This window comes from Medicago truncatula, chromosome 5, assembly GCF_003473485.1.
Source record: "Medicago truncatula cultivar Jemalong A17 chromosome 5, MtrunA17r5.0-ANR, whole genome shotgun sequence".
Lineage (NCBI taxonomy): Eukaryota > Viridiplantae > Streptophyta > Magnoliopsida > Fabales > Fabaceae > Medicago > Medicago truncatula.
In genome coordinates, this window is record NC_053046.1 from 17,430,619 (window position 1) to 17,445,751 (window position 15,133).

At 31.4% G+C, this 15,133-nt stretch overlaps 1 pseudogene; it reads left to right on the forward strand.

Annotated features, from left to right (window-relative positions):
• The first annotated feature begins 1,762 nt into the window (after nt 1-1,762).
• Nucleotides 1,763-3,785, forward strand: LOC11427746 (cullin-3B-like; annotated as a pseudogene).
• The last annotated feature ends 11,348 nt before the right edge of the window (nt 3,786-15,133 follow it).

Below are 15,133 nucleotides of genomic sequence, written 5' to 3' on the forward strand. Positions count from 1 at the left end.
TCTGATTTGTTGTTATGTTTTAGTCCGATTTTTTCTATACCATGTTTTTTACATTCCAATTTCTCGTTTTATTTTTTTCGTCCAATTTGTTTTATTTTTACAACAATTCATTGTTATTATTTTATGATTTGTTGTTACTTTTTCTTTCCACAATTGTTTCACTGATATTATTTGGTTATATTAATTAATCATTTTCTTTTTATTGATATTGTGTTGTTGTTGTTATTATTATTATTATTATTAAATAATAAGTGAGTGTTATTTTTATTATTAGGTAGGTTTTCTCTTTATTTTTATTGAATATATATTATTTAGTATATAGACATCATACTTTTGACAATTAGGAAACAACAATTGATTTAGTAAAATAACTAGTTCGTTCTTTATACATATTAGTGATCAAATGAATAAGAAAACAATCGAGAGAAGGGTAAAGACAAAGATAGTTATGCAGCTTGGACCATGGATGAAACTATTAGCTTGTTGCACCTCCTTGTGGATGCTATAAATAGGGGATTGTGTGATGCCAATAAGTCGTTAGCAAACAAAATGTAGAGCGAAATTTTACGCAATAATCACTTTTTTAATTACGGAAAAACACTTTTTTTTCTTTATTCAAATTAAAAAAAAAATCAGTAGTATTATAAATCCATTGAAATCTTTCTTATAAATCGATTAAAATCTGTGTAATAAATCTTTAAAAAAAATCTTTTAAAATCTCACAGAATCAATAAAATCTTACAAAGTCTTTTAAAATATCAAAAATTTCTTTTACTAAAATAGTCTTTTAAAATCTTAATCCAATACATCCCTAAGTCAAAATTAACCCTAAATCACCCATATTTAAAGATATATCAACGTAAAACCCAATCATCTAGTCTAGATATATCAACATTAACACCGTCCACTAGCGAAACCCAATTGACTTCAGAAGTCGGAATCGAACGTGAATCCCTGTCATCTAGTCTAGATATTCAACCCTAAGTCTTAAAGAGAGCACACCGTTGGTCTCAACTATTTGCCGCAAAGCAACCTAGGTTTGCAAATTTTAATATTTATCAAAGTAAGAAGAAGAATATGATCAACAATGGTGTCAACCGGAAATTAACCATAATTTGCCAGAGCAGAAATCCAGAGGAGGAATCCATCGAACTAGAAAAATGATTGAAGGCTACATGGAAGTTTCTGGAGCATGGAATCAGTGAAATCTTGAACAATCAAAATGAGCACGCCATCCAATTTGAAAGACTTTACAGGTTCTCTTTTGTAATTATCTATTTGGTCTTTCTTTAAAAGAAAATTTATTGTTACTCCTTCTCCTTGATATTCAAATATTATGCATATAGCTTGTAACACCGTGAAGCCTAATATATTCAAATAATATATGAAACTATAGTTGCTATATAGGCGTATAGGTAGACACACTTAACCGAAGTGCGTAAACAAATTATTGTGTTCATTGTCTTGCGATTTATTATTTCTTTAATCTTCTGTTACTAGTTGCTGTTCTAAAAATAAATATGAGATTTGATATAGAAAATAGATGCGTAAATAATACGGAATAAATTATGACATTTGATGCTAAGAAAATATAAATTTCCTTTGCAACACCACACTATGCATTGTAACACCTACAATGCCTACAATTACAATACTTCCGCGCGCATCCACGAATTAAAACCGTGGAATATATGTTATTAATAGATAGTATTTCCAATAATTTGTGTTTTGTTTCTCTTCTCTGATCAGTCTAACACATGATATGGTGATTTTAAAAGAAGGCGAGAAGTTGTATATGGGATTGGTTGCCATCATGACATCACATGTGAAAGAAATATCGAAATCCATTGAAGATGCAACACAAGGAGACTTCTTTTTGGAAGAACTGAATAGGAAATGGAATGATTACAAAGATGCAATACTAGATGTTCGAAAAGTACTATTGTATATGGATAGGGTTTATGTTATACATAACAATAAGACTAGAATTCATGATCTTGGAATGAACTTGTGGAGAGATAATGTTGTTAACTCCACCCAGATAGTTCAATCTCAACTGAAGAAGACTCTCGTTAAATTAGTTCATCGAGAATGCATCGGTGAAGTTATTAATAGAGACTTGACAGACAACATACTTATGATGCTAAAGGATTTAGGTGATTCAGTTTATGAGACATTATTTGAGATTCCTTTCATCGAAGTTTCGGCTGAGTTTTATAGAGGTGAGTTCCAAAAGTTAAGTGAATATTGTGATTGTGGCGATTATCTATGGAAAGCTGAGAATCATTTGATTAAAGGATTGATTAGAGTGAACCACTACTTGGATTCCATAAGTCAAAAGAAGATTTATAATGCAATGTACAAGGAGATTATTGAAAACCACATGCTTAGATTAATCCGGATAGAAAATTCTTGGTTAGTAACTCTCTTTCTTAATAATAGATATGAAGATTTGAGAAACTTGTACCAGATTTTCTCTACATATCCTAATGGACTCTTTACAATACAGAAAGTAGCGAATCTCTGTTAGAAACACAGGTGAAAAGTTTGTAAAAGATCCAAAAAGGTTAAAGGATCCTATGATTTTTGTTCAAGAACTTTTGGACATGAAAGATAAATATGATAGTATATTAAACTTGGCATTTAATCATGATGAAGAATTCCATGGAGTGCTGGACTCATCATTTGAGTACATTATTAACTTGAATCACAATTTGCCAGAGTTTCTTTCGTCGTTCTTGGATGTCAAATTAAGGAAAGGTTTCGAAGGAAATAGTGAGGAAATTATTCTTGACAAGGTGGTGATGTTTATCAAATTGTTGCATGATAAAGATTTGTTCCATAAGTACTATAAAAAGCACCTTGCAAAGAGGCTTTTGTTTGGCAAAACAATATCTGAAGATATAGAGAGAAATCTCGCTGTTAAACTCAAAAGAGTATGTGGTTACAAATTTGCACTATTAGAGATAATGGTTATGGATATAAAAACCTCAAAAGAAATGTTACAAGGCTTTTATAGAAGCCACGCTGAGCGAGGTGATGATCCAAAACTAAGTTTTCAGGTTCTGACCACAGGTTCGTGGCCATTGTCGAGAACTACAGATTCATCATGCAACCTTCCAGTTGAAGTTTCAGCACTTCATGAGAAGTACAAGTCCTATTATCTAGGAATCAATGCCGGTAAGAAGCTATCATTGCAACCAAACATGGGAAATGCAGAGATAATAGCAACATTTGGAAATGGTCGTAAGCACGAGTTACATGTCTCTACTTATCAAATGTGTGTCCTGATGTTGTTTAATGCTATTGATCAACTAAGCTACAAGGACATTGAGACTGCAACCAAAATTAATTCTTTGAATTTGATAAAGTGCTTGTATTCCATGGTTTTCGTGAATGGAAAAAATATAATCAAGAAAGTGCCAATGAATGGAAACATTAGTGAGGGTGATGTATTCTTTATCAATGACATGTTCAAAAGCAAGTTCTATAAAATTAAGCTAGAGACCGTGGCTACGCAAAGGGAATCTGAACACGAGAAATTACAAACTCGAAAGAATGTAGAAGAGGATAGAAGACCTCAAATTGAAGCAGCAATAGTGAGGATTATGAAATTCAAGAAGCAGCTTGATCATAAGAATATTATAGCAGAGGTGACAAAGGAGTTAAAGTCATTGTTCCTTCTTAATCCAACAGAAATAAAGAAAAGGATTGAGTCTCTTATTGAAAGAGATTACTTGGAGAGGGACAATATTGACAATAATTTGTATAGGTATCTAGCATAAAGAAATTAAATAAGGTTACTCTTATTTAGTAGGGAGTAAAGTGAAAATGTTCAAGGAAGTCTAATTCAAAATTAATCTAACCCATTTGGTTCTTTAACTAGTTTTTCTTTGTTTGGGATTTCTTTTTCTCTAGACCAAATAGATTGATTTGTTCTTGCTTTAGTGGTTTTCAGTGCACGAGGTTTCCTTCTTTGTGGATATTTTATGTTTTGTTGGTTTCGACGTGAGAAAAATTTCTAATGCATTCACCACACAAAGACGAGAAATCAAAATAAACGAAGTTGTATTAGACGACGAAATCACAAAACGAACGAAAGAAAGTTGGAAATATGTGAAAAATCACTTATTTAATTACTTCATCCGTCCTAAATTATAAATCGTTTTGATACATTATATAATTAATTTTGTATGTGAAAGAGAGATATTATAAGTCCTAAATGGTATGGGAAAATAAATTAATGAATTGAAAGATAATATAGTAATAATTAGGTAAATGTATAATAAGAAAAATAATATTGATTGTCCATTGATATTGTAAGACGATTTATAATCTGAGACAAAAAAATTCAGAGCGATTTATAATTTACGACGGAGGACTATTCATTAATTGAATGGTTTTCTACTATTTAAAGACTTGTATGTTAAATTTCAAATTTCTTCTAGTAACGAATAGAAAATTGCTAAAAATAAAAATGATGAATATGTGAACAAACTCACAACATCCAAGATAATAGCAACAAACGGAAGAGTACATATGCTTAAGAATATAATTATATTCAAGCCACCGAAATACTCATGTTTTCGGATCTGCAACGTTGACAATGCAAAAGTCATTAATTGAATTTGCACTTGATCAAAACTAATCTTTCGACCTGAATCAAATAAACACCGCAATAAGACGGGAAATAAAAATACACACCTCACAAAGACAGGAAATTAAAATAAATAAAGTTGTACTAGACGACGAAATCACAAAACCAACGAAAGAAAGCTGTAAATATGTGAAAAATCATTTATTTAACTAAAAGAGAAAGAAAAACAATTCGAATGGGTAATTTTGGGTCACATTCCGCTACTATTACCTCCATAAGTTCCTAACCGGACATATCAAATAGAATAGAAGCAAAGTCCTAACAATACAAGGCCAGGAAGGTATAATACTAAAAGTGCAACATAATAATAAACTACACATTATAATATCCTCTTCAAAATCATGATGTCTTAACCACGAATTCCAGTTGCTTGGAGCTGCAAACAGTTTTCAATACCTGGAGCTGCAAAGTGCCTTCAATACCTTCAAAAATTGAACTCTTACTCATAATTGCAATTAGGATTTTATAGACCATATCTGGTTCGCACAAATCGCGCCATGATGCTCATTGATCATGGCATGATCATTCACTTCTCCTATGTGTCCATCATCTTTAATGCAAAATCGCACCACCATGAACTAAATTTGTGTCTCGATTGTCTTTAGATTTCAAATCACTACAAGAAAATAGCTTATTACTGGCGGAAAAAAACCCTCAATAATGCACAAAATCTGTCAGTAATGGATATTACTGAGGGATTGGTGTCCCTCAGTAATACTGGCGTCAGTAATGTTACCGGCGGAATATTCCCTCAGTAGTGTTGAGGAGGATTTGAGGAAGCAATACTGAGGGATTTTTCCCTCAGTACTTACTGGCGGAATAATCTGCCGGTAAGTACTGCCGAAAAAATCCGCCAATAACATAATATAGGAAATGTAAATAAATGATACTGGCCGTTTTATTCCGCCAATAATATTGCTTCCAATTAATATTAAATGATAAATCCGCCAGTAATACTCTTTTTTTTTTATTTCAAAAATTAATTAAAAAGATAAATTAAATTTCCACTGTTTTTTTAGAGCACTTCCTAATGAAATAGAATTAATTAGACAAATAAATTAAAGAAATAATTATTTTTTTTGTTGGATCAACAAATCTTCATTAGCATAGGAAGGTATAAGAACTACCAACTCTAGCAAAGTAAATAAATACAAAGTTTTAACAGCAGCTACAACACCAAAAAACTAAAGCAAAATAACAAGGGAAGCACACACAAACAGTCCTTGGGTACTCCGTGTTTCTGCACTGCTGAGACAAAAAACTGAATAACATAGGAAGCTAAAGCTAAAAGTTCTAACAACAGTAAAATAAAAACCAACCAACCAGTCTACAAAACAAGAAAAACCAATGCTTATTTTCCAAGACCGCCTATTTCCCAAGACCACCACATCACAGAGAATAGTCCAAACTAATCATCATAGTATTGGGGCAAATTTGATCCCGATCTCCCACCTGATGATCCACTTCCTCCTCTACCCATGTTTTGGAGATTTTCTTGTGAAGCATTAAAAATACTATAGTTTCTTAAAAAAAAATCACCATCTGGTATGTTGAAATCAGCGGCATTGAAAGCGGATCTCGTCGAAGAAGACGTCTGGCGATCACCTACAGGAACATGAGGTATATGATACTCTTCATGATCACTACGCACAGATTGGGGTTGTATGCGAGGGCGTTTGTTTGACTGCGGCATTATGCGCCTAATGGGCGACGTTTGTTGTGATAATAGGAAAAGAAAATGAGAAAATGATTATTTTGGAAATAAAAGAATTCCAATGAAATATTGAATTCATATTTATATAACCAGGACAATGCCTCATAGAAATTGAACTCATTATTTTAGAATTTGCAACACCAACATACTTGAGTCTCTATACACTAGTATTTGTGTTATACCACCAATCATCAATGAAGAAATAATTATATACTTAAACATGTAATGCGGCTAATCTTAAATTGTACTATAATTTTGTCAACAAAAAAATATATTGGGTCCAAATTTGCAAGCACGCCTCATAGAAATCTTAGTACTAAATTGGTAATAAAACAAAACAAAAAAAAAGTAATAAACTTTAAAAAAAAAATGAATCAGATATAAGATCATACCCCCAAATCATCATATTGCGGTGTTATCGCGTGATCATATGGATCAAGTTGTGATGTATCCCCACGAGATCGCCGTTGTTGCTCTGGCATGGTTCTTTGCAATTGCACCAATTAAACTACTTGGCTTTTCATTTCTTGTTGTGATTTTACAAGTTCTTCTTGTTGTGTGTTCAATATTGCATTCTCAGCCCTCAATTGTTCAACCTCAGTATAAATGGGATCGTCATGTCTACGAGTTGACCGACCTGTGCGTTCAAAAGAGTTAAGGCAAGTATCTATGAATTTGTCAGATGAATCCTTCTGATATAACTTAGAGTTACTACCAGCACCAACAATACGGCCCTTGTTCTTCCCACCCATAGTCTCTATAAATTTGTTCATTATAATTCCACTAGCAGTGATAGAATCATATCGATCAGAAGGGTGAAGACTATCCTGCTGACTTTGAAAAGCTTCAGTAAATTCTGTCATGGTCTTCTGCACATATATTCAAAATTAAATGAGTAAATAGTCAATTTCCCCCTGAAATTGTAAGTTTCATCAATTACCCCTCTGAAATTAACAAAACTTCAATTACCCCCCTGAAATTTCACAACGTTAGTCAATTTACCCCCTCCGTCAAATTTTTCTGTTAGTGAACATGACGTTTTGCAAATACCCCCCTGAAGTTCTGCACTTATGTGCAAAATGCCCCCCAAACTTAAAAATTTATATTATTTTTTTCTTAAAAACAAACAATTAATAGTTAAATATTAAAACTAACTATTAATTTTGGAATTTGGGAAAACTACATGCATATATACATCAAAATAGGCTCCAAAATGGGGAAAAATATGTATTTTTTAAAGTGACAATAATGGGATGATTTGTGGATTAATATTGGGGATTGTGTAGTTTAAATGGTTTGAGCAAATTGTTGAAGGAGTTGGAGGAGTTAAAAGACTAAGATGGTGAAGGAGAAAATATAAATTTAAATCTGATTATTAATTTGTTTATAAACCTCTAAAAATAATAATTTGTCTATTAGAAATAATCATTTTTGTCACTTTAAAAATACACATTTTCCCCTATTTTGATGTATATATGTATGTAGTTTTTCCAAACTCCAAAATGAATATTTAGCTTTAATATTTAACTATTAATTGTTTGTTTTTAAGAAAAAAATAATATAAATTTTTAAGTTTGGGGAGCATTTTGCACATAAGTGCAAAACTTCAGGAGGGTATTTGCAAAATGTCATGTTCACTAACAGAAAAATTTGACGGAGGGGGTAAATTGACTAACATTGTGAAATTTCAGGGGGGTAATTGAAGTTTTGTTAATTTCAGGGGGGTAATTGATGAAACTTACAATTTCAGGGGGGAAATTGACTATTTACTCAAAATTAAATATAAGTTATCCTGTCTAAAATAAATCAAACATCTGAACTGCTCTAAAACAAAAGCCATAAAAACGCAACAGTGAAAACACCAACAACAAAAATAGAATTATTGAGTAAAAGCCAACAGTGAAGCCATAAAAACACCAACAATGAAGCCATTAATTGATATATTTTATAAAAAATATTAATATTATACATACATGTATGCTTTTCGATCTATCATCACGAGGCAATCCATCTTTAAAATGAAAATAATCAAAAGTCTCCAATAAGGTTGGAAGTCGTCCATGTTGTGCTTCATATCTGAAGGTAGATGTGCCAGCATTTACAGACCCCCCCTGAAAAGTTTTAATTTTTAAAATAAATTCACACACATACAAATTCAAGGAGTCAATAAATTATAAAATAAAATTTTACATAATGTAATTTTTAGAGTCAAGTTACAGTGATAACACTTCTTAAAAAAATCATAATAATAACACTAAAATATTTTTTCCTAAATTAAATATATATACTAAAAAATTACAATTATTAAAAAAATTTAAATTTCTACTTTTATTAATTTATTTTCGAAATTGTTTTAATTTTTAAAATAAATTCACACACATACAAATTGAAGGAGTCAATAAATTATAAAATAAAATTTTACAAAATGTCATTTTTAGAGTCAAGTTATGTGATAACACTTCTTTAAAAAATCACAATATTAACAGTAAATATTTTTTCCTAAATCAAATATATATACTAAAAAATTACAATTATTAAACAAAATGAATTGTACAATTTTAATTTGACTACTAACTTTGTGTCAATTACAATCTCACTTTAAGAATTGCTCCCATCAAAACCACCAATAAACAGCTAAATGTATAGAATATCAACTATAAAAAAATTTAAAATCTATCAATATTAAAATAATTAAGAAAATCAATTCAATACATCTAACATTTAAAAAATATAAGTCTTTACCTTGATGAGAAAAAAATTTGTGTGGGAAAATGTTGAAGAAATTTAGTAAGATGGTAGAGAATTGTTTTAGAGAGATGATGTTTGTTGTGAATGAGAGCTACTGAGAAGGAGTATCGGTGAAAAAAAATCAAATTGCATTACATTACTGGCGGATTTGATTTCAATACTGACGGATTTTATTATTAATGGCAACCGACCATTACTGACGGATAAGGCGCATTACTGACAGATTGTTTGCTTTAATTACTGGCGGATTATATGGTTTACTGACGGATTCTCAAGTAACAGCATTATTGACGGATTATTCGCATTACCGGCGAATTATTTAATCCGTTATACTATTACTGACGGATTTATATCCCTCAGTAATGCAATGCCTTGTACGATTACGTTATTGGCGGAATATTTCCGCCAGTAATAATTCGTAGGTTCTTTATTGATATTACTGACGAATTTATCTGTCAGTAATGTAACTCACTGAATTATTGAGGGATTTTTCCGTCAGTAACTTTATTGAGGGTTTTTTTGGATATTATTGAAAGTTTATTCCACCAGTAATTACTGAGAAATCCCTCAGTAATGCAATTTTGAATTGGTTAGTAAATTGGGGAATTCTGGTAGTGAATCATCATTTTGGCGCTCCTCGGAATCGTGGTACGAAAGCTCTAAAGTGTGTCGTGAATTTTTGCGAAAAGCTCTAAATCGATGATCTTAACTCATTGACAACCTAACTTGGATCCGGAGTAATAAATTAGACTTCTACGACTTGGCAAACTAAATTTCGAGTTTTTACTAGGAGAAGTATCCACATTTATTGTTCCACACTCCTCGAATAGGTTTCCTAAAAATAAAAGGTTGTGGAAATTAGATGGTTGCCTCCTCCTCAAGGTTGGCTTGGCCTCAATCTAGACGGTGCTGTCTCGATGAAAAAAATAGAGAGACTAATACATGGAGAGGATCTTGACCTCTTTTAAAGGTATTTGTTTGGCTTGACGGCTTGGCATTACCTTCTTGGAGGTGCAGGTGGATTCCTCCAACCTTGTTAAGGGTGTTTTGAATGATAAGGTGGAAAAGGTCATATGTTGGAATATTTTGAGGAAGATCAAAGATCTTTTGAAGCTAGCTGGGAAATTCTATTTTTTCATATCTACCAGGAGGCTAACAAATGTGTTGATGTACTTGCCAATATGGATGCATAAAAAATGTGTTATTGTACTTGCCAATAAGTTTGAAACTATATTTATAATTTTTTTCAATTCTTTTTTTTTTTGAATTTGTGTGCAAAAAACTTTTAATTATTAAAATTTGTGTCCAAAATAACTTTTGACATACATATTTTATTTAAAAAAAGAACTTTTCTAAAAAAAGGTTATACCGAATGGGTTCTAAGCAAATTCTTACAAGTTTCTTTTCAAGTATATTGTAGGTATATCATAACAAATCATGATTTTGTTATAATATATCAACTCCTAATTAACAAACTAGATGTAGATATTGTAAGTACATCATGATAAATCATGAGTTTGTTATACTAACAACTTTTAATTTTCTTACTTTACATTTTATTTACTGATCATCCTTGATTTTCTCACTTTATTACCATAGAGGATCAATCATTGGCCCATTTTTTTTATAGTATGTTTCTTATCAGATTTTTTATTTTATCAGTATTCTTTTTCACACTCATATTCATACCAACAAAGTCAAGAAATGTGGACACTTTGAAGGATCTGGAAATACAAAGGGTTATTTTTATTCAATATTTTCCAATTTTACTCTCTAATTAGAGTGAACTTTGTTGTAATCAAGACTATTTCAATATAAATTTGTTGCTAATTTATGACTTCGCTTTCGTAAATATGATCTTGATGTAGTTGCAATCAAGCATAACAGAAGATGATGAAGCTAGGAGGAGCATTATAGATCCATCGATTCGTAACGCGTGCTTGGATCAATCATTGAAGACAATGATGGAAACTTGTGTGAGATGTTTAGTTGAAGAGTGATTTTGGTGAAATCATGGTGACACCGAGATTTTATTAAACTGCAAGTATGGTTTTATCAATATCATAATGAAAACCATGATTATACCAAAATCACTCATTAATACTAACATACACTAAACTTAATTATAAAAGCATTAGAAAGAGTGATGCTAGTTTTCCAAACATGCACATAGATGTTTTCAATTTAATTGTGTTGATATAGGTTTTACTATATGCCTAAGAGATTAATGTTAAGAGAATGTGAGTTTTGTAGATCACAATATCAAAATAGTATGTAAGCCTATGTTGTAACATTTTTTCCCAAGAACAGTTGAGCTTCTAATGAAAAAAAAATTGTTGTAAATAAATGCACCATGCTTTGTTAAGGTAGTGAAACCATGTGCTTTTCTAAAATCATGTTGCCTATTTTTTGGGGGCTTGAGCATCAATGTTTCAATGGTTTATGAAAAATAATAGACATCTTATGCTTTTCTTTGTTGAAAAAAATAAAAATAATTGAGGCTTATGATAGTAGACCTTCACCAAGATTAAAGGCATTACGATTGGCATCTAATAATTGAGGACTATAATAGTCTTAATCAATATTGGTCATGATTGTGAGGAAGAGTTTTTCCACCCATAGGGTCATACACGATTCAAGGGATTGGTTTATATGATATCTGCTTCGCACAAAAAAAAGATTGTCCATGATTAAATATAGACTTAAATATATTTTTATCCCTATAAAACTTAAATATATTTATTACATCACCCACAAATTAAATCTAAATTAAACCTAAAAGACCTATGTAAATTAAGTTAGTTGGGCTTGACATGTATATCGGCTATGTGAATTTTTTTTCTCACCCCCACACTTCTCAAAGTACCCTAATTTGTCTGAATTTTAAAATCTGAACGTGTAAAAAGGGGTTGTTTTTAGAACATTTTTTACACGTTTGAATTTTAAAATTTGAACAAACGAGAGATCTCTTAGAAGTTTGGGCCTGTGGAAAGTGGGAAAAGAAATTCACATTTTCCATAATCTAAACTTTTATGTTCCCAATAATTTTTTTATCATCAAAAGTAGTTGGTAAAAACAATCTCTTTGCATTTGTTTTTTTAAAATAAAAAAGAATTTAACATTATAATGAGTTCTTAAAAGTTTTTTTTTAAAAGATAATAGAATAATGAATATGGGTAAAAGCCCTTAAATATGACATGAATTTTTAAAAGAGTATTTTTTTTTTAAAGATAAAAGATTAATGAATATGTGTAAAAGCCCTTAAATATGACTAAAGTGATTATACATCACAAGCAAGATATATAAATGAGTGCCAATCAGCTGGCAATATTCATTCTGGTATAGTGAAACTGTTGGCATGTATATAGTTTTGTTTTAGGAATCTTCTCATGGTTTTTTGTAAAAGTTATAAGTGTTTTTTTTTCCTCCTAAAAGCTAAGCTTTTAAGAATCACTTCATGCTTTTTATAACAGCCATGTATGCACAACACATGAGTACTCTTAACCCCTTCACGTTTCCTACATGATCCAAAGAACGTATCGTAAAGTTGTATTAGAGTTTTACATTGCGTATGTAAATAAACAATTGAATGTGTATATTTACTTAGACGCCCTCATTTTATGACTAACTTTTAGAAGTGAGATTAAAGTCTATTTCATATACTATACAAATCCGATTGAAGATTAACAAGAAGTTAGACTCACAACCCACACTAGGCGTGAATGAGTGTATTAAAGTTATATTGAATTCACGTTATCAAGGTTCATATAGCTTTGGATGTATATGTAATTAGACATCCTCGTTTTATGTCCTAACTTCTAAGAGTGAGATTCAAGTCTATTTTATATACTATCAAAATCCAATTAAAGATGACAATGTAGAAGTTAGACTCACAACCTACACTAACAGTGAATGAATGTATTAAAATTATATTGAAGTTCACATTATCATATTTCAAGACAACCTTTCCAAGTAAGTTTCACACAAACCATCATTTTCCCATCCTGTCAATAATTTATTCACGCAATATAACAAACACGCCAATAACTAATGCTTTAATCACGTCATGTACACCCCTTCACCACGTGCTATTCACACACTCCCTCACCAACCTTGAACTCTTTCTTTCTCACATATACAAAAAAAATCTCACCACATCATTCACGTTGCTAACCACATTCACATGACCAACGTTCACTCCCCTCACAAATCATCACATATAAACATCCACCCAGCAATGTTATAAATTGCGATCTCCAACCACAATTATATACAATCATAACATTGATTAATGTTTTAGTGTGGCGTCTATAGTTACATCGGTTGTATTTGTCCGTGATTTTCTGCAGCAGATATATCGGTGTTGTGTGAGGCTTGCAAGCACTTGAGGAGGAAGTGTGTTAATGTATGCATCTTTGCACCCTACTTTGGTACCAAAGTAGGGTGCAAAGATGCATCCATTAACACACTTCCTCCTCAAGTGCTTGCAAGCCCCACACAGCACCGATATATCATGCACAGAAAATCACAGACAAATACAACCGATGTAACTATAGATGCCACACTAAAACATTAATCAATGTTGTGACTATATATAGTTGTGGTTGCAGATCGCAATTTATAACATTGTTAGTATGCCTTAGTATTTTCAGTTATGATATTAATAAGTTTTTTTATGAGACATTAGTGAGTTGTTTTTTGAAATCGGCAAAAGACATTTGGGACTACATCAAAAAAGAATATGAGGGAAATGAAAGAACCAAAAACATGCAAAACTCAACCTGATTCAAGAGTTCGAGATGCTAAAAATGAAGGAGACGGTAACCATAAAAGAGTATGCAAATAAGTTGTTGGGCGTTGTTAACAAGGTGAGATTACTTGGTAATGATTTTTCTGATGAAAGAATTGCTTAAATTTTTTTGGTTTCTGTGCCTTAGAGATATGAGTCAAAAATTTCTTTATTAGAAGAAACAAAAGATTTGTCTAGCATTTCCTTTGTAAAATTGATGAATGCATTACAGGCACAAGAAATTATTGTAAATCAAAATCCTATCATGAACCAGTTGTCACCAGAAAATCTTCACCTCTGATACAAACTTGGTTTGGTCTCTAATTAAATATAGACCGTCTTGGATTTTTTTTGCCCCGTTTTATAAGAATCTTTTAAATTTTTAACTATATTAATTATTATTTATACTAACATACCCCTGCTTATGTTATATCTCTTTCTGCAATCTGTAATGAATGTTTTGATGAAAACATTAACTGATTTCCTCTCTTGAAGTGTAAATTTACAACACAATATTAATTGTTAACAAATTGAATATCATGATCAATTTTCTTGTTTCACTCAAATGGATCTTATGATGGATGCTAGGAAAAGTTTATTTCTAACACTTATTTTTAACACTATTATCTAATATCATGACCATTTTTCTTGATTCTCATGATTTACCCAAAGGGTTCTTATATCGGTGCTAAGAAAACATATTTTTCCAACACTTTTTTTAACACTCACTCTCTTGATGTTGTTTAATGATGTTGATCAACTAAGCTACAAGGAAATTGAGAAAGCAACGAAAATTAATTCCTTGGATTTAATAAAGTGCTTGTATTCCATGGCTCTCGTGAAGGATGGAAATATAATCAAGAAAGAGCCGATGAATGGATATATTGGTGAGGATGATGTATTCTTTGTCAATGACTAGGTCTCAAGTAAGTTCTATAAAGTTAAGCTACGGACAACGGACACACCAAGAGAATCTGAATGCGAAACTACAAACCCGGAAAAGCGTGGAAGAAAACAGAAGGCCTCAAATTTAAGCAGCAATTGTGAGGATCATGAAGTTTAGGAAGAAATGTTATTGCAGAGGTGACAAAGGAGTTAATCTCTTTATTCCTTCCTAATCCAACAGATATCAAGAAAAGGATTGAATCTCTTATTGAAAGAGATTACTTGGAGAGGGACAGTATTGACAATAATTTGTATAGGTATCTTGCATGAAGAAATATAT